The sequence below is a fragment of the Ammospiza nelsoni genome, chromosome 1 (assembly GCF_027579445.1).
Source record: "Ammospiza nelsoni isolate bAmmNel1 chromosome 1, bAmmNel1.pri, whole genome shotgun sequence".
Taxonomy (NCBI): domain Eukaryota; kingdom Metazoa; phylum Chordata; class Aves; order Passeriformes; family Passerellidae; genus Ammospiza; species Ammospiza nelsoni.
In genome coordinates, this window is record NC_080633.1 from 151,478,255 (window position 1) to 151,504,599 (window position 26,345).

A 26,345-nucleotide genomic window follows, 5' to 3' on the forward strand; every position below is an offset into this window, starting at 1 on the left:
CAACATTCTCCATGAAATCTTTTTTAGCTTTGCTTCCTTTCTTTATCTTGTGTGCCAGCAAGCTGGGTACTAAAAAGTTAGTGCCACAGTTAGACAGAGGTTTGGAGTACTCACTCCTGGGGTCCCTTTTTAGCAAAATCTACCCTGATCTTGTGAGACCTCTTCTTCAGTATTGTGGCCAAACCTCAGCCCCCAATACAAGAAAAATGTTGGAATGAGTCCAGAGAAGGACACCAAGTTGATCCCAGGGCTGGAACACCTCAGCAGTGGATCCAGGCTGGGAGAGCTGGGGTTGTCCAGCCTGGAGAAGAAAAGGCTCTGGGGAGACCCAAGAGCCTCTTCCAGTGCCTGAAGGGGATCCAAGAGATCTGGAGAGGGACGTTTCACAAGGGCATGAATAGCTAGGATGGGGGATGATATTCTTAAGCTGAAGAAGATTGGGTTCAGATATTAGGAAGAAATTCTTTATGGTGAGGATGGTGAGGCCCTGGCACAGGTTGCCCAAAGAAGCTGTGGCTGCCCCATCCCTGGAAGTGTTCAACACCAGTCTGGATGAGACTCTGAGTAACCTGGGATAGTGGCAGCTGTCCCTGTGCATGGCAGAGGGGTTGGAAATAAATGACCTTTAAGATCCCTTCCAGCCCAAACCATTCTGTGATTCCTTGATCCTGCTTTCATGTTTTGCAGCCAGCATGAGCCAGAGTCCCCTGGGCTCTCTGGTTTGTCTCTCAGGCAATTCTTTTCTCCTCAGAGTTCAAGTCCTCCAGGGATGTCACTGCACTCAGCATGGAAGCACCTCTGCAGCTACACAAACACATCCAGACCCTGCAGGGTCTCTGAGCTGTGTCACCCCCTGAGACCCACAGTGCAGTGCCAGTAATGACCCGTATAAACCCCAAGTTTATCCAGTAAATGCCTGCTACAAAGTCTTTCATTCATATCTACAAGCTGTGTGAGCAAAGGATGGAAAATGATGCTCCAGCTACACCTGTCATGAACTTTTTGGCTTTTTCCCCTTTAAATAAAAAGGAGGCTTAGGATGGGGATGATTCACTATATCCTACTGTACTCTTGTGATTCTTGAGCACAGGGACATTCTGTCAAAGGGAGTAAAGCAGCCAGGCAGAAGTTGCAACAGCAGATTGAAAATTCAAGCAAAATATTTTGAAAAGTGATTTCAAGATGGGATGTTGAGGAATTTCCCCAGGTGTTTGGTAAGAGTCCCTCAATGGAGGTGAGAATTCATTTTTAATACAGTTTATTTTTTAATCTTCAAATATTCCACTTCAGGGGCAGAAAAATGTCACTTTAGATGGAAGGAAGTGGCGGAAGTGGCGGAAGTGGCGGAAGTGGCGGAAGTGGCGGAAGTGGCGGAAGTGGCGGAAGTGGCGGAAGGAAGGAAGGAAGGAAGGAAGGAAGGAAGGAAGGAAGGAAGGAAGGAAGGAAGGAAGGAAGGAATATTTATCATCCTTACGCATTTTTCCAGGAACCTCACTATATGACTTTCCTTGCTCTGCTTATATCAACCAAAAACCTGTTCACCTTGGAGGTAGGTTCTAATTTAATTTTTACATATATATATATGATTTCTAGCTATGATGATCAGAGATTTTGGCATTGGTCATAAATCCATTACACTGAAACAAAGATCACAAAGCAACAGTGACCTATTTCATTTTCTAAATGCTACCTGGTACTCTTAAACCTGATATTCCTGCTACTGACAGCATCCAAGGATCAGGAATCCCCATATTTTACTGTTAAACTCAGCAATTTCTGCCATCACTGTGTATAATCAACAACCAAATTAATAATCATCATCATATTTTTGTTCATCTGCTTTCCATGGCAAGGTGAGGTGGATTTGGCCAAATGTCCAAAGCAAACGATAAATTCCGGAACCAGTAAAACAAAGAAGAAGCCAATTAAACTTCCTCATTACGTACTACTGAGCTGCCCCAGACCAATTACAACCATATTTCTTTGTGGTCTAATTAGGTTCAGCTCAGTTCCACAGTGTGGAAGGCTGTAATGAGTGAGCACATGAGAAGCACAGCCCAGACTCCATGTGAGGGATCATTAACATGCTCTGGGCTGCTGCCTTGGAAGAGACTGCACCTCATTATGTGGGTTAACACACTTAAACTAAATGGATGAATTGCAGCCACTTTCAGTGTTTCAAGTCCCCTTGGACTGACAGAACTGCAGATTAATAAGTCGTTAGAGAGTGATCTGCTGACCTGCTCCATCGTTCTTGGCTTTGGCTCCATCTGCTCTTGGAGGCGCGAAACGCTCAAGTGTAGGAATGTGTCAATCTCTGCATTTTCACTTTTGTGTCTCTCTCTGGTTTTTGACTAAGAAATTACCAAAATAGGTGAAAGATAAAAATAAAGTGCTTGGCATGTTCAATAAGTTCAGTTGGCACTGTATCAAAATGCAGCATGCACAGGAGGTAACGGGTCCCCTGCTAGCACAAAACAGCTCAGGGTAAAGGCTGAACTCCTTTCAGCTGGATGGGGCTGTCTAAAAGTCAGCATTTCACAGAATCAGAGAATGGTTTGGGTTGGAAGGAACCTTAAAGACCATCTTGTTCCAATCCCCTGCTGTGGGCAGGGACATCTTCCTCTAGACCACATTACTCCAACCTGGACACTTCCAAGGATGGGGCAACCACAGCTTCTCTGGGCAGCCTGTGCCAGGATCTCACCACCCTAATAATAAAAAATTTCTTCCTAATATCTAATCTAAATCATTGCTCTTTGGGGTTTATATCCCTTGTTTAACAGGCTATGGAATTATGATGAGGTGGAAAGGGTGTATTGAAACAGACTGCCAACATCTTTTGTCAATGGAAGGAGAAAATGAATACGGAATTATAGTAGTTGGAGCCAAATTAAATGAGAAAAAAATAAACAACAAAAACAAACCCTGGGATTTCAGGGATTTATTTTTCTTTTTTTTTTTCCCTCTTGGTAGTAGATCTTTGAAACTTGTTTTCAAACCACACCATCACCTGGAAATCCCCTCAATGGAAAAATTAGGATTGAAGACAGTGAGATTATTAGAGAGAAAAGACTGAAGGTACTTTTTCTGTCTCCCATTTACTTGTTTTTGCCACTGCTGGAGACAGAATACTGAGTGATGTGTAGCATTGAGCTGGGGCAGTAGAATTGTCCTCATGTCCTACCTTGTGCTGATAAAGGCATAGAAGGCTCCTCAAGGCTTCCTCCTGCTTAGTTCAACCAGCTGTTTTCCCAGCACAGCAGATTTCACAGAATCACAGAATCCCCTGAGTTGGAAGGGACCTACAAGGTTCATCAAAGTCTGACTCTTGGAATTGTATATGCAGTAAAATTTTTCATGTGTGTCCTGAAAGGGGAGAAAAAGTCACGAAAATTGTTGAAGAAGTGATGGTATGTGCAGCACTGTCAGTTTTGAGATCTGTCTCCTTTTGTGGACTCAGTTTTGGGCAAACAGTCATTTCTAAAGGTCTCAGAATCTGAGAAATTTCCCGGGCTCATGCATGGTTTGTCAGCAGCAGCACAAGGCACCCAAACAGGTTTCTTTTTTCATGTTCACATTTATCCTGAAGGCACCAGAGAAAAAACTGTTTCCTATTCCACTCCAGACTAAGAGGACCTGACAACTTAATAATTGAACTGGGTACTTAGCTCACCATGCCTCTGATGTGCCTCTTTTTAATTGATTTTGTCAGGATCTTTTTAACTTCTCTTCCACTGTTGCCAGCATGCTCTCACTCCTTGTAATGCCTTTGCAAAGAGGTTTTATTAGAATTTTCCCCTGTCATATCCCATTCTCACCTATTTGTTACCAATTAACCCTCTACACCATGGTGGTTTGCAGGACCTGCCAAAGTGAACTGCCTGCTGTTGGAAATCTTTGAGCTCTGTGTCTCTGCCAGAGATTATGCAAAGAGGAAGAAACTGTGCCTGTATTTTCTCTCAAAGCATCAGTAACAAAAACAGCTGCTTAATGCCATTGTTAGATATTCTATTTTCCATGAGGAGGGCAAAGGAAAATGTACCTATGGAGTGAGTGAAGAAATAGAAAATAAATCTAGAAAATAAATCTTCACTTGCAGTTGCAGTCAATGGCTCATTGTCCAAATGGGGATTGGGAACAAGTTGTGTCCACATGGAGCCAGCATGATTTAATATCATTATAAATGACACAGACATCAGGACTGAGGGCAGCCTCCTGCAGGGTTGTGAAGGATACTCTAGAAGGAAAGGATGCTGGGCAGGGGGACTTTGACAGGCTTGGGAAATGTGAATTGTGTGAATCTGAACAAGGCCCAAGAACAAAGTCCTGCACCCCATCAGCAGTTCCTGCCCTGGGCAAAACACTCACTTGGGGAAATTAGTTTGATGTGTTACCAATGAAATCAGAGCAAGATGATGAGAAATAAACCCAAATGTTAAAACACCTTCCCCCCACTCCTCCCTGAATTTGACTTCTCAGTCTTTTGCCTGCTCCCCCTCAGTGGGGCAGAGGGGCAGGGAATGGGTCTTGCAGTCACTTCCTCACCATCTTTGATGATCCTTCTTTCTCAGGGGAAGGAATGGTCTCCTCACATTCCTCCCCTGCTCCAGTGTGGGGTCCCTTCCACATGAAAGTTTTTCAGGAACTTCTGCAGTGTGAGTCATTTCCATGAGTCCTTTTCACAAACTGCTCCAGAATGGTCCCTTCCATGGGGGCAATCCTTCAGGAACAGGCTGAGCCTTTCTGGGATGCTTGTGGGGACAATCAAACCTTCTCCAGTGTGGGCTCCTCTCTCTGCAGGGTCACAGGTCCTGCCAGGAGTCCCCAAGAGCTGCAGGGGCTTGGCTGCCTCACCAAAGGGTGCAGGGGAATCTCTGCTCAGCTCCTGGAGCAGCTCCTGCCCCTCCTTCTGCTCTGACCTGCTCTGCAGAGCTGTTCTCTCACATTCTCACTCCTCTGGCTGCTGCTGGGGTTCCACTGCTCAGCCTGGAGAGGAAAATGCTCTGCACAGACCTCATTGCACCATCTCAATTCATGAAGGGAGCTTATAAGAAAGAGAGATTCCTTTCACCAGGGTGTGTAGTGACAGGAGAAGAGGCAAAGGTTTTAAACTGAAAGCAGGGAGATTTAGATTAGACAAAATGAACAAATTATTTATAGTGACGGTGGGGAGGCCCTGGCACAGGTTGCCCCGAGAAGCTGTGGCTGCCCCACCCCTGGAAGTGTTCAAAACCAGGTTGGAAAAGGGCTTGGAAAAACCTGGTTTAGAGGAAGGTCTCTGTGGCACGGACTTGGACTACACAATTCTTGAAAGTCCTTGCCAAACCAAACCATTTTCTAATTCTATGATTTGCCATGAATATACTGTTTTATAATGACCTTGTGAATAGTTTGTATTTTTTAACAACATTTATCATTATAACCAAATCTTTAATACACAACACCCCATCTTTGTTGCCACTTGATTTCCTCCTTTCTTGAGGCCAGAGAACCTCTGTAGTTTCAGCAGAGAAATTCTTTACCTGGGTCATCAGTGCCAAATGATCTGCTGTGTGAGCTGGCCCAGGGAAAGCTCAATCATACTAATGAGGTAATCACTGAGCTCCTAATGAATGGGATTAGTGACTGGGCAAGGATTGTTTGTACTGGATCCCTTGTTCAAATGCAGCTCGAAGCTCTCAAAATATTTGCTTGCAATCAGCCACGAGCTGGGTTCGTTTCAGCTCTCACTAACTAGATGAAAATTATTTTCATCTCTGCAGGATTTGCCAAATGTGCTGATGGAGGCAGTCTGCAGTTTGTGGGGGAGAGAAAAGGGGAGTTCTGGTTCAGAAGTAAACTCTCTGTAGTGAGGTAAAGCCATAGGTGTCATAATTTTTAATTTCATGCCAGTATGAAGCTCGGATGGAGAAAAAGAAGAAGAGTGTCACTCTATTCATTAGCCTTTCTTAATAGCAATTAATGAATATTTAATGTAACATATACCAGTCCAGTTAGGTAGATTTTGTATATCTAAAGAAAAGCCACCAGAAACTGTGACTTGTGTTTCTTCTCCAAACCTGACTGTGCTGATTTAAGTTTCACAGTTTTGACCCTGAGTGAGCTTAAGCACCTGCAAATGCTCTCTGAGCATTTTCTGTGCTCAGCCTTTACTGATGAAAGACTGTGTCAGCTCTTTGGAAAGGGAGCATGTAACTGATATCAGTGCAGGTGAGAATCCAGTTTAATATTTGTTATTCATTTCTAAAACTCCACAGCACCCAACCCCCATAACATAGAGAGGTAACATTTTTTCTTTTTTTTTCTTTTTCTGGTAATAAATATTTTTCAAAATCAAAAGATTTTGCTTTACCCAAAGAGTAAAAAATATATAATTTTGTTAAATTCTCTTTAATAATTCCTATGGTGTTTTAATTAAAACCATTTTTGAAATGCTTTATTTACTGGAGGAAAACTGCATTTATAACACATGACACATTTAAAGATGAATTTCAATGGCATTTTCAATCATGTTGTCAGGAGAAAACATTATGGATGAAAATGGAACAAACTCACAAATGCTGGTTGCATTGAAACATATTAAATGAAATCTGGAGCAAGATTTGGCATTTTTCATGAGATATCTTTCTTGTTTTTTTTTAAAGGCCACCAAAAAATCATAACATAATGTTTTGTTTATTTGTCCTGCTCTTTCAGTGAGGTTTCTCATGAATAAATATGGTGTTCTGTGCATACAGTGGGATCAAATAAGCATCTAATTGATGTGTTGTAAACGGCACATGAAATTGTGGAAGTGCTTAGCTCAGATCCAGCAGAGCAAATTCTAAAGCAGCAGTGCACAGCAGGGGAATCTGAGCTAAATTAATTTTTAAACGTACAAAAAGAGTAACAAAATAAAAATAATAATACTAAAAAAAAGAACCAGATGAACATCTTGACTTTCACGGTTTTAAATGAGCAGAATTGGAGATCAGGAGCATGTTAAAAACACTAACAACAGAGATGAATTAACAGCTACTTGTCTTACAGCACATTGTATAGCAAATCTGGAGGCAAAGAAATCGAATTCCCGAGATAGAGGGGGCACAATTAAAATCTGTAACATAAGGTAAAACACGCCTGTGATGAAGAGGGGGAAAAATAGGCAAAATTATTCACAATGATACCAACACACAGTATAAAACTTGGCTTTTCTTTCATACAAGTAGTGCTTGTTGGTTATAGCAGGATTAACATGATGTGATCAGAAATGCAGACACGGACGTGGGGCCTGAATGTGCAGTGCCTTGAGAATCCATCCCAGGGTGACCACGGCCTCTGTAAAACCAAAAACAGCTGGTGAGTATTCACAGGGCCCCCAGAGAATTTCTGGTGCAGAGGTGTCATTGATGGAAGGGTGACTGCTCCCAAAAGGTACAGACAGCAACAAAGCAGATCAAGCTCAGGAAAGTGTATTTTCACTGATTGCAGACTAAGGTAATTGTGGAAGTGCGAGGGATGAGAAGACTGGGACAGATTACCCACAAAGACTGTGGGCTCCTCATCCCTGGAAATGTTCAAAACCAAGTTGGAAGGGGCTGTGAATAACCAGGAAGGACTCCCTGTCCATGGCAGAGAGGTTGGAATGAGATCATCTTTAAGGTCCCTTCCAACCCAAACTTTTCCATGGTTCTGTGACTGAGAATACAGAAAAAAACCAAATTCATCAAGAAAATACAGCATATAACCTGTAGCAAGGAAAAAAGTAAATTTTGTGTTCTCTTCAATGCCAGCAGTTCCCATACCTGGAGAAAAGTGCATTTAGTTTTAAAAATATAATTTTCTGCAAAATGGACAAAGAGTAGAAGACAGAGCATGGCACTGTGCACTTTGCTGGACAGAACAGAGCTGGGAAATTGTATTGTTTCCCATTTTTCCATGCCATGAAAAAACTAAAACCTTAGGCACTTCCTCTGACTAGGAACAACTCATTATAACTTGTAGATGTGTAATTAGAGATCAAAAACATGTAGATCTAAACCATAAAATGTTTACACTATTCATGTAGACAAGTTAATGGAATTTATTAAAGGGGCACTTTTTGATCAAAGAGTCTGTTTCTCTCCAATTACTGTAAAAGAAACTTCTTAAGAAAGACATCAGCAGCAGGATAGCACCTCCAAGATCAGCACTTTGCACTTCTGAGGTTACACAGATTGTATTTTTGCACTCACCACCTATGAAACAGCCCTGAGTGTTTGTAGGAAGCATCACTATAAAATATATCAGCAGGCTTTTGTAGAATTTGTGTTTATTCTACCTCTGATTCCTCAGTGACTGTGTTTGTGTACACATTCAGTCTAAGAAAATCAGGTTAAACTTATTATCCAGGGTGAGGATAGGAATGAAAAACTGGATTGTCATTATTATTACTGAAAGCATAACTGATAACAACTTCTTTTTTCTAGCTCTTTTTAATACAGGTGAAAGCCTCAGAAACACTGTTTTAATTATGCTTTGCTGCAAACCAACAAGGTGTTAAAATAGACCATGATCAGACACAGCAGCCAAATATACACACAAACATATTTTCATTTATGCTAATTTTTAAACTGCTCATTATAAGATTGTTCAGATAATATTTTTGAAACCAGATGTCCATTATGTGCTGTGCTGCAGATACAAAGCAGAGATGAGGGTTCCTGCATTGTATTCACTTAAACACCTCAAAGAGGCAATAGAAACACTCTAATGGAAGGGTACCTTTCTGAAGATGACATTCATCCCAGCTAATTTAAGGTCTAAGCACCTCCATCTGAGTAGAATGACTCCCAGGCTCCAGGCTCCTATTACAGTAATTACAGATCTAATCAATACAGCCAAAGATTTTTAGGGTTTTTAGGGTGGGGATCATTTGAATAAAGTAATCAACTCCATATTGACCTAAATTTCACTGGCTGGTATTGACTCACATTAACTGCAAAGGGATCTTCAGGATGACTTTTCCAGATGCAGAGAGGGTCACTGTTGGCATCTAAATTTAGCTGCACAAATTCAGCAGCCAAAGTCCTTTTAATGTCACAGGAGGAGTTGCTCAAGTCACTCACACAAGTAAAAAGCCAGCTCTGGAAAGGGGATGCACACCACTAATCATTTAACCTTTCCTTCAACTTGGGAACTATTCTCACTTTTCTGAGATTTAATATTTCCCAGCACTTTTTAAAGAGGAAAGGCTCTAAGGTGAACCTTGAGGGTCTCTTCCAACCTAAACCATTTTATGGCATTATAGAATCCTATCCTATTTCTGCAGGTGCTAGCCAACAACATTCAGCACCTGTTCAAGTTACAGAATCACAGAAATTCACAGATTCTGGAGATGAAGTAGGGTGAGAAGGGCTGTGCCCAGTTGGATTTTGAATAGTTCCAAAGCTGGAGGCTCCATAACTCTCAGCAACCCATTTCCCCAATTGGTCAATCTTATACTAAAAAAAAAAAAAAAAAAAAACAAAACCAAAAAACCAAAACAAAACAAAGAAAAAAAAAGTGGTTTTACATGCCCAAAATATTTTTCATTTTTTTCAGGTTGTGATCACTGCCTTTTGACCTGTCAGTAGAAACCACTGAGAAGAGCCTGCTTCTACCTTCTTTATCCCCCTGCCTCAGGTATTTATAGATGGGAAAGCTCCTACAGAGCCTTTCCTTCCCCAGACTGCAATCCCAGCTCTCTCAGCCTCTCCTCACATGTCAGAGAGCTCCTGTGCAGGCACACACATGCTGGTGTTCAGGAGAAAAAGAACACAGATCCTCTGGAGCTTGGACAGAATTCTCCAAGCACTGGGATGAAGATGGGTTGGACATGAATCCAAACCCTATGTCCAGCACAGAACCATTGCTCTTAGCAGGCTCTGCAGCTGCTGGGGATTCTGAATTTTGATTTGAAATCAGGGAAAATATTTATTTAAATATTTAAAATGCAAAAGCTATTTGGATAAGAAATAGGTAATCTACAAGGCTTGGAGTGCAGCAAGGGAGATTCTCCAGACACAAACTGGATAAAAGATATTGTGGGCCAAAAACCCAACAGACTTCGTATACCTGTCAGGTTTGCTTGAGGATAAATATGAATTTAAGTTACTGAGAGAGAGTTTGAGTTCTGTCATACTCTTAGGTTTTGATTAAAGATTTTTTTTACTTTTTGTGTAGTAATACTTATGCTAAGTTTAGCAGTTCTACTCATGGACCATACAGTCTTATCTTAGTTGCTGTACAAATAGAGAACTAAATAACAATCTTTGGAAAGAAATAAATTAAAATTATGCTGGAATGTATCTTAGGTTTTCTTTAATGTCTTGGGAACTTTATTGGTATAAACGTGTCTGACTTGAGGCTTTGTCTGTCTTTATTTCTGTGATTATTTTCATAATCATTAAAAGGAAACAGATATATTTATCTTGATTTTTTCCTCCATGCATAAAGAGAGAGGGCAAATAAAAAAAGGACCCTGCTGCTATCAAGGTGCAAAAATTATGCTTCTATAAGCTGACAGATCACTGAGAAGTGTAAAAGCAGCCTGTAAAGAGCTGCAACAAGAACCTCAGGTAAGGATCCATCCTCCAACTCTCCTTAGCTCAGAGAAGAATCTTTCCCCTCTTTGAGGTTTTCAGTGTAGACTCTGCTCATTTATTTAGTCTGGGCTGTTCTGGCTGTGAATTAAAGAGGTGGTCTCATGGGAAGATAAATTATTAAGAGTAATAAATAATAATTTGTCCCTACCTGCTGTTGTTCCAAATCAAGTGAGATCTCTGTCTGGGCAAATATGAGGATGTGTATCACACTGTGTAAATAAGTTGTGATAATACAACCTTTGACATTTGCAAATTTACATGGATTTAGGACTTTCTCATAGATACAAATCTCAAAGGATTTCTCTGTTGGAGAAGGCTCATCTAGACAAATCATATTCCGTTATTAATAATAGGTGACAATTATATATGCAGAGCTTTTGGGTGGTTGAATGTTTATTTAAAAGTGTGAAACAATGACAATCATTGGAAGCTGATTGAGATGATTGAAGGTGGCACATGAAATTACCAAGTGGAATTTTGCCTCAGTGAAAGGGGAGAGATGACCCAAATCTCATTAAAGTCCATGCAAACACTCTCACTGACTTTATCCAGCCCATAGGAAAGGTCTTGCAGCTGCTCTGCAAAGTCATAGAATGAACAGATGGATTTTGGTGGTGAGCACTGAAAACATGGACATGGAAACATCTCTTCAGAGTTATTTAAAGGCCCTTGCCAACGTGTCAAGCTCAGGCAGGGAGGGAGCCTGTGCCAGTGCTGGATCCTCAGTACAGGTGTCTTGAAAGACAACCCACAGAAAGGAAATGTTAAGCCCTTGACTTGAGCTTGCCATTTTTTGTTTAATTTAGTTTTATTTTCTCTTATTTTGATTTTTATTTTCAGTGTTCTGGTGAACCTGTTTCCAAGTCACTATTGCCTTTTGATGTTTTCAAACTGAAACTTTCCCATATGCATAATTTACATTAATTAAATCCATGTCAAAACTTTATCTGCTTTCCTCTAAAACTGTTGCATACTTTATAGTTTCAGATGCACATTGCAAAGTAGCTTCCAAATATCACAAAGCTGAAATCCTGTGACATCATCTCATTCATGATGTGAATGTAGAACCTAAATTAATCTGTGAGGCTGACAGTGGAGACAGCATCTTATAACATGAGGATCTAACTTGTCTATTTCTGAAACCCCTAAGAGAGTATTAAAGGGAAACCAGGAAATCTATGGTTGTTTACATTTTTCTGGCTCTAGTTCCTTGTAGCTGCTAATATTCTGATTTTCATTTCCTGACAATATGGCAAATATGCTTTGCTTCTGTGTTTAGGATTCAACAGATCACCAGCTTTGGACATCAACATTAAATTTATCCAAAGTCAGATAACTTTCTCTGCAGTTGGGGTGCAATTCATGGCTTAACTCATTTGAAATTAATCTCTTCCATCTGTGGTGGCAGGGAATGGCCTCTGAAAACCCTTCCTGATCACTCTGATGAAGGTTTCAAAATGGGCTTGATATAAGTTTTATTTTATACATAAATTTTAATGATGTATTTTCAGGATAGAAAATAAAGAAAATAAAATGAAAGAAAGAAAAAGGTCACAATACTAAGAAAACCTGTGATGTTTCCTGCCTCTTGAAGCTGAAGTTAATCAGATAGCAGATTAGTCTGAGAATTACATTTCTGACATTGTAAACCTTCCAGGCCTTTAGCTGGGCCTTTTTTCAAGTGTAGTACACAATAAAGAAATTTTGCCTTCAGTACAGACTGTTGTTTCATCAGTTAAAGTTCATCTCTTTAAAGAATCCTTCCCACTAATTTTCTAGGGAAGCAAATGATGTCCACTTTTCATTGCAGAATTTCTTCAGTGCACAACTGCCCACAGCAGGAAAGCTGCTGCTCTTATTCAGCCACTCTGGTCATTTCTGCTTATTCTGGAGTTCTAACAGCAGCTTCTTAATATAGGACAGGCCTAATAACCCAAGAGTCTTCTGTCAGAAAAAAAATGAGATGGCAGGGTGATGATATACCCCGTGCAATATGGCTTAATATTCACTTACACTTTTATTTCCCCTGTGCTTTCTCTTAATTGCATCAATGGTTCCCAGAAGCCACCTTTGATTCAACTTCACTGAAATAATGTCTTTTTCTGCTTAGAAAGATGGCCCAGTAGAAATCCAGGCCCTTTGGAAGACTAGGGTATTTTGGCCCTGATATGAAGTTCTTCAAATTTGGCAGCTGCAGCTCATTGTTAAAATAGGAGTTCTGGATAAAGATATTAAAGATATTAATGCAAGTGCATGGGTATCTGTCAGGGACCACCACAAGAGCATAGGTGTGTTTTATGGAGAGTATGGGTTAACCCTAAGGCAAAACTAAAACAAGGGATTAGATGATACTGGGAAAAAAACAAAACAAAACAAAACAAAACCCTAGGAACAAAACCCAAGTCCACAGTCCAGGCACTGTTTGGGGGTCCAAGACGGGTGTTGTCTATCCAAATCAGTTCCTTGGGATTCACTACACTAAAGGAAATCCCAAATCTTTTCCATCTTCATGTTTAGTCATGTTCCCAATGGGAATTTACCCCTGTGCATTTCAGTCTGACCCCTAACGATTTGTCTTAGCAGTGCACAGTACATGGCAAAGCTTTTAAGAAAATGTGCAACTGGTACTCATATAAACATGCAAAAAAGGTCCGCAGCAGCTCAGAATTTGCATCTGGGAGGCAAAGCTGCAGAAGATGACATAATAATGGCCAGGGATACAATGGGTGATATCACATTTCAGAAGTGAATATTGCTAGCTGAACTTCGGGGATCATGAGAAAATTCATTTCTCAGAGGTGGAATGCCCAGAGCCTGGGAGGTGACACGTAATGAATTAGAGTAATTTTGCCCAACCTGTTAAAAACAAATGCTGTTATAGAAGTAGCGGGGCCATTTGCATAAAGATTTTTAAATTACCTGGTGTTGAATATGTGAAACATCAGGTAATGACATTGCAAACTCAGCTCTGATTAAATGGCAAGTGAAGAGCGAATCTCAGCAGCATTGTCTTATCACATTAAAACAAGGGGAAAATCTATTTATGAGTGAGCTGACCTCATTTTTTCTCTCATAGCCCGCTGTGCGTGGCAGAGTTCGGGATGATTGAAAAGTCATTGCATAGTTCTTTAACATGACAATGTTTAATACAAGAAAAAGTTCTTTTTCAACCTCCAGCAACCTTTTTTTTTTTGAGTGATGGACCTGGTATGAGTCCCAAATAAATTTTTTGAGGTTGTGTGAGGTTTAAAATTTGGTTTCTAACAAGTTCTCCCAGAAAGTTCTGACAGGAAACCTCAGGAGCTACTGAAGCCCAAACTTCATTCCTGTACTATAGTAAGTCAGGAAATAGAAAGAATCAAACCCACCTAATAATTAGGCCTTGTTTCTTCTCAAGGTCACAAGTCACAGGAGATGCTTCCTCCAAAGAAATGTGTACTCATTTTCTCTTAATATTACTTTTCTTGTAGAAGCACTGTCACCCTGTTTAGCCTGGAGGAAAAGGGGTGACCTTATTGCTTTCTACAACTACCTTAAGGGAAGTAATAGTGAGGTGGGTGTCAGTCTCTTCTCTCAAGTAACAAAAGACAGAAGAAGAGGAAATGGTCTCAAGTTGTGCCAGAGAAGATTTAGAGTTGATTTCTTTCATGGAAATGGTTGTATAGCAATGGAGCAGGCTGTCCATGGAAGTGGTAGAGTTGTCATCCCAGGAAGTGGAAAAAAATGTGTGGATATGCACTTGTGGATTTGGTTCAGTGGTGAACTTGGTGGTGGTGGTAGGAGAACAGTACAACTCAATATTTGGAACCTCAACAATTCTATGATTTTACTTCTCAAAAAAAAAAATCCTTGGAAATTGGGATTTCCTTCACAACATCCCAATAACAAACTAAATAAATTTATCTGAAGTCATCTTTTTCTGAGGGCTGAAACTCAGAAGAGTGAGGCTTGAGTTACAGAGGAGGGCTGTGACTTTATTTTATTGCCTTGACAAGAAAGTTAAAATTTCCAGCAATGTGTGATCTAAATCTAAATGACTGAATGACCAAAAAAATACCATTGGTTGTTCTTCCTCCATGGGTTCACTTTGCAATTTAAGCTGCAGTAACTTTGCTCATTTGCAAGAACGTTCTGTGAAAGAGGCCACATCCCTTCTGGTCTGAGCAGCCACTGCCTCTCCCTAGCAGGACAGGGCTCCCTGACTCACATTTGGCAACTCCTGCAGTTTGGAGGGAGGAAGGACAGAGAAAAGCAGCTTCATGAATATGTGGAATTATTCTGGGAAGCACTCAGGATAATGTAAAAACCAGAGACATAAAACACTGGCCAGCTGAGACACTAAGAGAGATTAGATAGCAGACCTGGCAACTCATCCATTTGCACCAGTGTGGCAAATTTTGTGGGTTTTTTGGGAACAAGCAGAGTTACTGGCATTTGACTTTCATCTTGGATTAAGCATCAGGAGGAAAAATGCTGACTTATGTTAAAATGTGTCTGGTTGCAGGACAGATTCAAGGAGATGGATGCCTAAGCACTGGAGCACACAGTCAAGGCTACCAAGGATGCAAATCTCTCAGTGCCCATCCAGTGCTTCGTTACTGTCCCACCATCCCTGAGAACCTGCCATGGGGAAATACCAGGCTTTCACCTTGCAGCTGCTTTTAACTACAGAGCAAGCAAATCACAGCCGTAAAAGGTGACAGAAACCCTTACATTCTCATTCACGTGTTACTGGAAATAAACCTTAAAAAAGCCCACAGAAGACACACAAAATGGTTGGCATTAAACTATTCCAGCTAAGGGAGCAGGAGCTGTATGCTCCAGTTCTGCTGAAAGGGAGCTGGTGGCAGAATAATGTGGTTTGTGCAGAACTAGGGAAAATGAGAGCTGAAAATGTTCCCTATCAGGAAAGAAAAACACACTTGCATAGCAAGAGTTGCTGTCTCACACACTGATGGGTGTTCTCAGAGCAGCAGCAATGCATATTTAAACATAAGAAGTACCTTAGATAATTTTTTTAAAGATTATTTAACTATGAAGGAAACAAAACTGGTTTTAGTCAATGAGGACAGAGATGGAATGGACAAAACTCTTAACACTGGAAATAGAACTGCAACTTATAACATTTTCATTAAGAACAGCACAGGAAATAAATTGCTGCATAGAGAGCTAATTAAAAAAGAACTAATAAATTCTCTAGATGTAAATATAATGCATTTTTTTCATCCATCTGGGCTCTAGCTGTTGTTAACTCTGGGTGATGCTGGTTTTAAATGCATATGCTGGTGTTATTCCTACAGATGGTGCCAGGGCTGAGGCACAGGATGGAAGGAAGCTTCATGTTTGCTTTGCTTACATTCTAAGAGTCAGCACTGGATTAATGCAAACCCTAATCCCATCAGAAAAGAGATATTTTTGTAGACACCAGGGAGACTAATGCAGTTGATCCCTGCTTATGGCAGGAAAATGCACACATGCCAGGGATTTCACTCTGATATTTGTAGACAACCTTGGTAAATCTTTTGGACACCTCCTCATTTGGACCTTAGTGGGCTGTTCATAAATAAGGGTGAAAACAGCTGAGTTGACTTTCTTTTTGATTTCTTCCACCATTATTCCAGTGTAGGTGGGTGAAATATCCTGCCTAGTGGATGTTTAGTCCCTTTTCTACTGCTCCAGATTAGTTAATATGGAATATTATGGATGAGATTCTTTGCATTCAAATTCAAATGTTCCAGATCAACACAAATCACTCTCATTTCTCTTTAGAGAGGAGAGAGGACAATCTGGCTCAACTTTAATGAATCCATTCAACAGCTGAAAAAAAAATAATTATGCCTTAGCCTGAAAGGGAACATAAAGTAACAAGTTCAGGTTTAGTTGTCTAAACTTCAGTGACACTAATATAATCTTTCTCTTTTTTTAATATTCTAATGCTGGATCAAATATTTCTATATTACCTTATTCTGTTCACAGGTTTTTATGGTTTACCCTGTATATTTTTTCTATAAACAAATCTTCAGTGACCAGATAAATGAGTGTTGCAACCACTAGGATCAGAAAGAAGCCTTTATTCATAAAATGCCTTGTACATCCTTCCTTCCTTCCTTCCTTCCTTCCTTCCTTCCTTCCTTCCTTCCTTCCTTCCTTCCTTCCTTCCTTCCTTCCTTCCTTCCTTCCTTCCTTCCTTCCTTCCTTCCTTCCTTCCTTCCTTCCTTCCTTCCTTCCTTCCTTCCTTCCTTCCTTCCTTCCTTCCTTCCTTCCTTCCTTCCTTCCTTCCTTCCTTCCTTCCTTCCTTTTTTTATTGTACACACAAAGTGTTCCCATTTTCATATGGAATCCAGATTATCTTCATTTTCTTGGGTAGCATTATTGGAAATAAGGATAAGTATCAACTCTCATGTCAGATCTTACTGGGACCCATCTAATTAAAACCTTATAAATTCTTTAGTTACTGTATGGATACAACTCCCATCTTGTTTTCCCCATAATATTCTTTGTGTACAGAAAAGCAATCCTATCCTCCACTATGTATGCTCTCCTACCATACTCACCAAAACTGAATAAAATGAAACCTACAGGTTGAAGGGAAGAATAGAAAAATATTTCAAAGAAAGATCTCTGAGTTACTGAGCAAGAAACAATGTCAGAACTCCCTGAGTAGGAAATAATCAGAAGCTTGGACAGTGCCCAGGGAATATTTTATGGACATCATTTGTTATTACTCTTCCTTGAGTGCCTGTTCATGGGTACTGCTGGAGACAATGAAGGGGTGAAATATTTTGTGCTGGCCAGGCTGGGTGTCCTAAAATCCCCAAAATAGTTGTGTCAGATTTATCAGGGTGCTGCATCCATTTAACTCCTCCCTGTTTATTATCACTGCTGGGAAGACCAGCACTAAAGGCATTATGCAGAGTTCTACAAGTTGTCTCCATTTTCTTTTGGAAAGAAACAGGATTTTGTTGGGGAGGGAAGACAATCATGAGTAATCACTGAAGAGTCAGCTATACATTATATATTCTGCATTGTGCCTCTGGCTCCATTTTTGGGAGCAGAAATGATTAAGATTTTACTTACTCCTTAGCATGTAGTGCTATAAGGGGTTAAGACAGAAAAGAGGGGAGATGAAGTATTTAAGGGCTCCAGTAGACACAGAGAAAGCATTTGGGTATCAAAAAAGCCATTTTTCAGCTCAAGTCTATTAGACAAGAGGCAAAGGAACAAAATAAAAGGGATCAGTTTTAACAGGTCTTGTGTACTACAGTGACTGAGGTGCTTAAGATAAGACAAAATACAAGATAGGAAATTCCAGAGAGTTACTGTGAATCCATGGAATGGATAGAGATTTTTGAGGTTTCTTTATGTCTCTGTAGTTGTTTGAAAAGCAGAATAATTTTGGTAGTTGATGCACAGCCTTCTCTGTCCAGCACACCCAAGATCTCCAAGACAATGGTATTTAGCAATGACTTTTGGGACTTCCCACGGACTTTTTCAGAGGGCTTTTCCTGCACATCATGTTTAACAGGTCTGAACAAAAGCCTACACTTCACATGCACCAAACAAGTGGAGATCCTTTCCCCTCAGATACTGAACTGCCACAGACATCTTTTATGAAAAATCTTTTCCTTAGGATTTTTTTCTCCTGAGAAGCTGAGAGGCCTCAGGAACAAAATGTAAACAATGGTTATCTGCTGCTGTGGAATGCAACAGGTGCATCTGTGATTGGTCTCATGTGGTTGTTTCTAATTAATGGCCAATCACAGTCAGCTGGCTTGGACTCTCTGTCCAAGACAGAAACTTTTGTTATCATTCTTATTCTATTCTTAGCTAGCCTTCTGATGAAATCTTTCCTTCTATTCTTTTAGTATAGTTTTAATTTAATATATATAATAAAATAATAAATCAAGCCTTCTGATACATGGAGTCAGATCCTCATCTCTTCCCTCATCCTCAGACCCCTGTGCACATGGTCACACTGAACTTTCCTCTTAACAAGAATAACAGCAACACTGAAAAACCAAGCAAACAAACTAAAAAATCAAAGACATAATATTTATTGTTCTTCACCTGCAGCTGGCAGCAGCTGGAAGAATCAGAACAAACTCAAAGTTGCCAACACCTTGCCAAGTGTTTCTTTAGATGTCTTTTGCCTTCTCTGCACTGGGTTCCTAGTTAGGAATTCCTTCTTTGGAGGTGGCAGATTCCTCCAGCACCGAACCCCAGCCCATCAGAGGAAGTGACACCTCAAAGCACACAATTCCTCTCTGTATTTCCCCCTCAATAAAGCTGTAGTGCAGCTGCATCTGGAAATAAAGAATTCCCTCCTCCTCTGCAGCAGGTGGAGCCCAGAGCACAGCCTTGTCTGCAGCAGCAGTGATGAGGTTGGGAAGATTCCTCCACAGTAGGAGGGATCACACACATTTGGGAGACCACTTTGCCTGTTATCCCCAACTCTGAGGATGAAGGAGAAGGAGGGGAACACTCATTGAAACAGGTCAGGCTGTGATTTAGACCAGCTTCCTCCTTGTTCTTTGGAGAGGAGTTATAAATATTTTAAGGAGAAACAGCGATGCTACTTAAAAAGCACTTACCTAATTAAACCTCAAGTGCAGGAATCTTTATTCTGCAGAGCTGCACTCTGTGATGCTCAGCACCTCAGGCTATACCTCAGCCATATGGCACTTTAATAGGCACTAGCAGAGGGAGCCCTTTTTATATTTTAACAGATGGGTGCAAGCTACTGGGGTTGGAGCAGAGGGCAGAATGAAAGGAAATGTAAGGGAAGAGAATAAAGAAAAAGACAAAGTTCAAATAATGAATTATTATTGAACTCTTCCACTTCTGCTTGAAACAGCTTGAAGTCTTGTTTCTTTCCTAGAAGGAGCTTCTGTTGTTTGGACTCAGACTCACTGATCACAAACCATTTCACAGCAGATTTACCGTGTGAGGCTTTGTCCTTGCAGCAGAAATACCACTGCTGATTTCAGAATTTCAGAGTCTGCTGGCCCAACAAATACCTGTACGAGTTTAGAAGCAGGATTGAAACTTTTACAGTGTTTCCTCTGCTGTACCTGTGTCCCTGTATATCACAGTCTCAACAAGTTTGGGCTGTATCAGAGAATTACTGGACGACCTCACAAGGGAAAGTCAGTACAGACATGTTGCTGGGGAAACAGAGTAAAGAGAATCCAAGAAAAGAGTCAGAAATGGGAGGCCTATTTGAAAATAACTGATTTATTGAAACATTTAGCTTTCAGTTAGATCCTGATCTTGTGGCCAAGAAGATCAATGGGATCCTGGGATGCATCAGGAAGAGCATTGCCAGCAGACTGAAGGGGGTGATCCTGCCCCTCTGCTCAGCCCTGGTGAGGCACATCTGGAGTGCTCTGTCCAGCTCTGGGCTCCTCAGGACCAGGGAGGCAATGGAGCTCCTGGAGCAGGTCCAGGGAAGGGTGATGAAGATGATGAAGGGACTGGAGCATCACTGATAAGGAAAAGCTGAGGGAGCTGGGGCTGTTCAGCCTCAAAAAGAGACAACTGAGAGGTGGCCTCATCCCTGTGTGTCTCTGTCTGCAGGGAGGGGTCAGAGAGGGCCCAGGCTCTGCTCTGGGGGCCCAGCAGTGGGACAAGAGGAACAGGCAGGGACCGACCCCATAAAGTTCCACTGGACATGAGGCAGAACTTCCCTGGGCAGTGACCAAGCCCTGATGAGATTGCCCGGAGAGGGTGTGGGGTCTCCCTCACTGGACATATTCCAGCACTGTCTGCACACAATCCTGTGCCTGTGCTGGAGCAGAGAGGTGGCACCAGGTGACCCCACTGTGGTCCCTTCCAACCTGACCCATCCTGTGGCTCTGTGTGATCTGGTAAGACTGAGGTTTTAACTGCAGCAATTGCATTCAGCAAATAAGATCATCAGCCAAAAGGACCACAGGGCTAAAGGATCATTATTCCATTTACATTGAGGTTGCTACATGGTTTAATGTTTCCCAAATCTGCCATTTCATAGCTTTGTTGCCTCACCCAAAACATTGTGTGATTCCTGTCTCACCTTCCTGTCTTTCCTTGACTGTACTTCCATAAATATCATTCCTTCCATCCCATGCATTTGTTTCCCACTCCACAGGGTAAGTTTAATTTGTCCCAAAAGGCCTGTGGCAAGTTTTTACCCTCTGGGGATTGCTAGGGACCCCATTCTAGGGAGCTCTGATGGAGAGTGGCTGCATCATTCCATGTGGCACTGCAGATAATTCTGCCTGCTGATATTCCTGCGCCAGTTCTGGAACTGCATCACCCAGGGCGAAGCACCTGCAGCAGCTCAGTTTTCCTTCTGCAAGGGTACAAAACATGCAAAGTATTTAATGTGTGTTTTTTATCAAACACTCTGTGTATTACCTTGTTCTACAAAAACTGTGAATCCATTTAACATATTAAATATTTATTTAATCAGTGATTTTCCTCTATTTGTTCTATCTTCTAGTGTCCATCAATGTATCATAAAAAACAATGTTCTGTGAATGTGTTCTCAGAGCATTAATTCCTTTATTGAGAAAATCTCTTGTTATTTTAATCCTCCATCTGAATTCCTTATGAAGAAAATGATAATTAATGTAGAGTTTTTATTTTCATTATTATTCATCACTCTCTGCAATAGCTCAGTATTTTAAAAAGGCAGAACTGGATGTTTCCAACAAAGCACAGATTTCATATTGGATTTCTACTGAATTTTAACTGCAAGGAATAATAAATGGAAATGTGTTAAAATGTTTATGTGTATTTCAAATTGTGTTTCCCAAACTATCTATAGATCTATGTCAGATTTGAATGTCTGTGTGAGAAAATTAGATCTACTCGTGGCTCCCTCATTGTAAGTTTTTTGATGGGCCTAGCAGGTTATGCCAGCCATGATATCAAATTTTATTCTTAGAACATTATCAATTCTTATATTAAATTTTCCTTTTAATTAACACACTTGAGACTTTTGACTGGAATTACCTGGTTTATATGTTTTAGGGGTTTTTTTCAATGTGGCCAGGCCTGTTTTGGTCAGGTTTTACCCAATAATTGAGAAGTAATTCTCATGGATCAGATGTACACAGGGGTGGGATATTCTAAGTCCAGCACAGGGTTCATGCAGTCAATAACAGAACTTCAGCAATACACCTTTTTAATTTTTTTTTTTTTTTTGGGGGGGAAGGGGATTTTTTTTAACATTTCTAGCTAATCCAACACTGTGCAAACTGAAAGGAAGAAGCTCTTCCAAGTTGAACGTCAGAAAACAGCCATGAACCCTCTGTTAGGAAACTGGAAAGGGTTTCACCATCTTTGGGAAGTTGGTTGTAAAACTGCTGTAAACACACTGGGTCTGATTCTCACATTAGAAACATTTTATGCTTAATGTAATTCAGTTTATGGCCCCAGTGCACTGCAAGAGTGGTGTAAATTGGCGTTAAAGTTAATGAGAATTAGGCCTAGGGAGTCTAATATTTGCTTTCTACAGTGGTTGAAATTACTTCTGTTGTTTTATAGCAATGTTTAAAAGTCAGCACAAAGACATTATAAATAAAAAAACTTGGGTCACATCCATCCATCCATCCATCCATCCATCCATCCATCCATCCATCCATCCATCCATCCACCCAAGAGAAATGCACTGCAACATTTAATACAGAGCCTAAGCCTTGATTTAATTACAAGTAGGATTAATTTGGCCTTTTAAATGTAGATATGGATACAGTAATTTCTATAAATCCATGTCTTTCAATCATTTAAAACTGTCAGCATTTTATTCAAAGGTAAAAGTTTTCATGAGCCTCATTTCACATTTCTTCTGTGAGTAAAAAATGATGCAAAGATAACAATGATAAATGAAAATAGTGTACCATGAATAAGTTTCAAAATGCTGACAGAAAATATTTGCCCTTGCATGAAATAAATGCTTTGGGAAAACAGAAATAGAGATTTCCTTTACCTTCAAATGTAATAACCTTTTTAATAACTTGGGAGCCATCTGATTGTTTGTTATGAAACTCACTGTTTCTGCTTATGTAGGGATTTTGTTTATTATTATGGTCGTATTTGTCTTTCTCTATCTGAAATTGGTTGGTGCCCAAAGGAAAGCATTAAAAAAGAATTCACAAATTTCTGATATTTCATCATTTCAGTTATATTTTAGCAAATATTCAGATCTCTGAGGTACTCTCAGAGCTGTGTTTTGCAGTGGTGTTATATTTCTATGAGGCAAGAGAGAAATATCCCAGAAATCCAAGACTATAAATGCATCAAGACTGTTCTTTTTAGGAGGAAAAATCTGTATGACTACAAAAAAGCAATTGCAATCCATGCAGATACTCTTTGCATTTTCTAACTAAAAATGATAATTTTTAAAAATATATATTCTTCATATAAACCTAAGTTCTCTTGTAGGTTGAAATTTCATAGATATTCATGGTTTGTGTTTCTATGGTATGAAAAAACTGTTGAAGAAACATTTTTTACATAGAATATTTAAATCTGGGATAACTGGAAATGTGAGAAAATATGTCTCATGGGAATCTCTGCAAAACTCATTGACAAAATTACATGCTCCAGGCTTGAGGCTTATTCTGAGTAATTAAAAAAGGACACATAAGAATCCCAAATCCAGTAAAGAAAAGGTCAAATTCAAAGTATCACATCCAAAATACTTTGAAGTATAGTCAGAAAACCATACAAAGGCTTTAATATAATCCTTTAACACAAAACAGGAGTATGTGTTTTGGAAACTCGAGGAATTCTGACTCACTACTCACAGAGTTTGAAATCAAAACACACATAAATAAATTTTTTAGCTCAGGCTATTTTTTTTCTTTTTGGGTAGTCATTACAGAGGATGTCTTAGTAAAGGACTTGAATGGGGAGACAGATTTCCTTCTCTTTCCCTATGCAGGGATTGAGAGGGCAGAAATGCCAGGGTACTCTTACTGCCTTGCAAAACAAAGGCTGGCAATTAACATTTCTGTTTAGAAGTTGGTGTAATTTTCTCCCCTCCAGTATGCACCAATTAGCTCTGGAAATGCAAAACATGTTTGTGTAATTTTGTGGATTCTCGTTTTCTAAACTTTGCAATCAGGAGGACAGAAATTCCTATTAATGCCAATCTTTTTGCTTAATGCTTTTCTCTTTGGATTCTTATTTGTTTGTTTGCTTGTTTTGTTTTAAAGGACTGCCAGTGAAAGATCCTCACTTTGTAGAATCTGTTTCTAAATTGAATAGAGAGATTTCCAAACTCTACAAAATCACACTTCTTAATGTAACAGAAGAGAGAAAAAAGGACAGTTTGCTGAAGCAAATTATCCCTTGAAAAATTCAGAACCACATGGGCTACCCTCAACATCAGCAGAACATCACATTTCAACATAAATATAAAAGATTCTAGAAAAAAATCCTAAATATTCCATCACCAGCACACCCATCTCCTTCTGCCATATGCCATTTCCCTTCTCCTATTTAATTTGAAAGTCTTCTACTGCATTTCCTTCATATCGTATTTGGGGATGAGACCTCAGAAGAGATGGATTGAAAGGAAAACCTCTGTCACAGGCCCTGGTGTCCCATGCTAGCAGTGCCTTTGTGGAGGTGACAGCTCATTTGAAGGGGACAGTCCTGCTTCTGCTACTTTCTCTTGCTTTCTATCTCTGCTCACACTGTGCCATGAAGCCCTGAACCCTTGCATTTTTTAGCTCATGGACTCTAAATATGAGCTATGTTCACAGAATACAAGAATCAGAATGGTTTGGGTTAAAAGGGACCTTAAAGATCATCTCATTTCATCCCCTGCCATGGGCAGGGACACCTTCCACCATCCCAGGGTGCTCCAAGCCCCATCCAACCTGGCCTTGGACACTTTCAGGGATGGGGCAGCCACAGCTTCTCTGGGCAACCTGTGCCAGGGCCTCACCACCCTCTGAATAAAGAATTTTTCCCCCTATTTAATCCAAACCTACTGTCTCTCAGTTTGAAACCACATGTTCTACAAATTATACAAGCCATGTCCAAACATAAACGAAAACTCACTGGGAAGTTGGGCTCTTGCCTTATCTCTGAATAGAACTCCCTATCTTGCTGCTCTTGCTTTTGGGATGGGATGGGATGGGATGGGATGGGATGGGATGGGATGGGATGGGATGGGATGGGCAACAGAATGCAGAAGGACCTCATGGAACCTGAAGTGAAAAACATGAAAGTCCGGGTCTAACTTAAGTGTTATACAATATGGAGCACTTCGAATGATCAAAAAGCTTTAGTGATGTTCTGCCAAGAGGTACTGACCTCAAAATTGATTTAGGATCATGGACTATCTCAAGTTGGAAGGGACCCATATTAAAACTAAACCATCTGACTAAAAGCTTTGTCCATACCTTCCTTGAACTCTGACAGACTTGGCGCCAGGACCACTACCCTGCTGAGTCCAGCAACTGACTCCCCTCTCAGTGAACAATCTGAAAATGTTTTTTATCCTAATGGAAAACCTTCCAATCCTGCTGGATGAGGATGTGGTGTGACTCACTGGGTTTCCTTAAAGGCTATAAATAAATGCAGATTGTGGGGTGCTTTCCTCTTCTTTTCATAAAACATTTGGAAGGCGGAGAGAACAGACAGTCTAATTTTCTGTTGTAACAGTGGCTTGTTATGTATGAAGTCATTAGGAACAATTAAGTGATAATGCTGAACAATTTAATAATGGAATTAGAAACCTGAGAAAGTACAGGAAATGTATAATCTACGTAATTTGGGTCCCAATTCACCCAGTTCTGCTGCTGCTACTGCTCTGTGCAGCTTCATCACAGCAGACTGTGCTCTCTGTGACCTCCACCTTGGCACAGTGAGGAAGGATTTGGAATTCAACTCCCTTTGTGGGAATAAATAAATCCTCCTTGGATTTTAATATTAAATCCAGTTGGTAATGGGCTGGATTTGGTTTGTGTTCAGAGAAAAAAGTCACAGTTTTTTTCAAAATCACAAAAAAAATTCAAGAAAAAGGAGAGAACAAAAAATATTATTTACAGCTTGAAATGAAATTTTTTGGCATAACTCATTCAAATTTCCTTTTGACTATTGAGCCAGTAATCTTGTAAAGATGGGAAAAATTGTGTCTCAAAAAATTGTTATCTTTTTTATCCCTATTCTGGTAGCTGCAGATGCTTTAGGTACTTCGGCACCTAAAGCTCCAAGTGCAGACCTGAACAATCTTGCCAAAATATGAAAGACTTAGGACTGCGGGGACTGTTTTGAGCCTCAGTGGAGCACAGGACAGGGATCTCTGGGTTGTGTTAGATCTTTTAGAAGATGCACATAAGTTCAGCTTTTTTTTGGAAAAAAAAAAAAGGAGTTCATTTCTTGTGTCCACAGCATCACTCAGTCCTTCTGGCACCAAACTCCAACCAGCTGCAAAGTTCATTAAAAAACAATATTCTGTCATGAATGGTTACATCAACACCGAAGCTGAAGCCAGGCAGGAATGGGACTTTTTTCTTTTTTCATATTTAATTTTTTTTAAGCAAAACAACAACAACAAAAAACCTCAGAAATTTAGTCAGATGAATATTTCATCGCCCAGTTTACTTCTCCACTTTGAACACAAATTGATGTTTCAGCAGGACTACAAGGCAGGCAGCCACCTACAGAACTTCCCCAGGCAAAATTATATGTACTTTTTGAAGTTAAACAGAAATAAGACAGTGACAATTTTTTCCGTTT

At 40.2% G+C, this 26,345-nt stretch overlaps 1 protein-coding gene across 2 annotated transcripts in view; it reads right to left on the reverse strand.

Moving 5' to 3' along the window:
* Window positions 1-6,377: 6,377 nt before the first annotated feature.
* Window positions 6,378-26,345, reverse strand: part of TSNARE1 (t-SNARE domain containing 1) — a 472,330-nt gene continuing 452,362 nt past the window's right edge. For both annotated transcript variants that reach the window (XM_059478742.1, XM_059478733.1), the window contains exon 14: window positions 6,378-7,320. The gene's annotated coding sequence lies outside the window, so the exon portion shown is untranslated. The remainder of the gene's footprint in view (window positions 7,321-26,345) is intronic.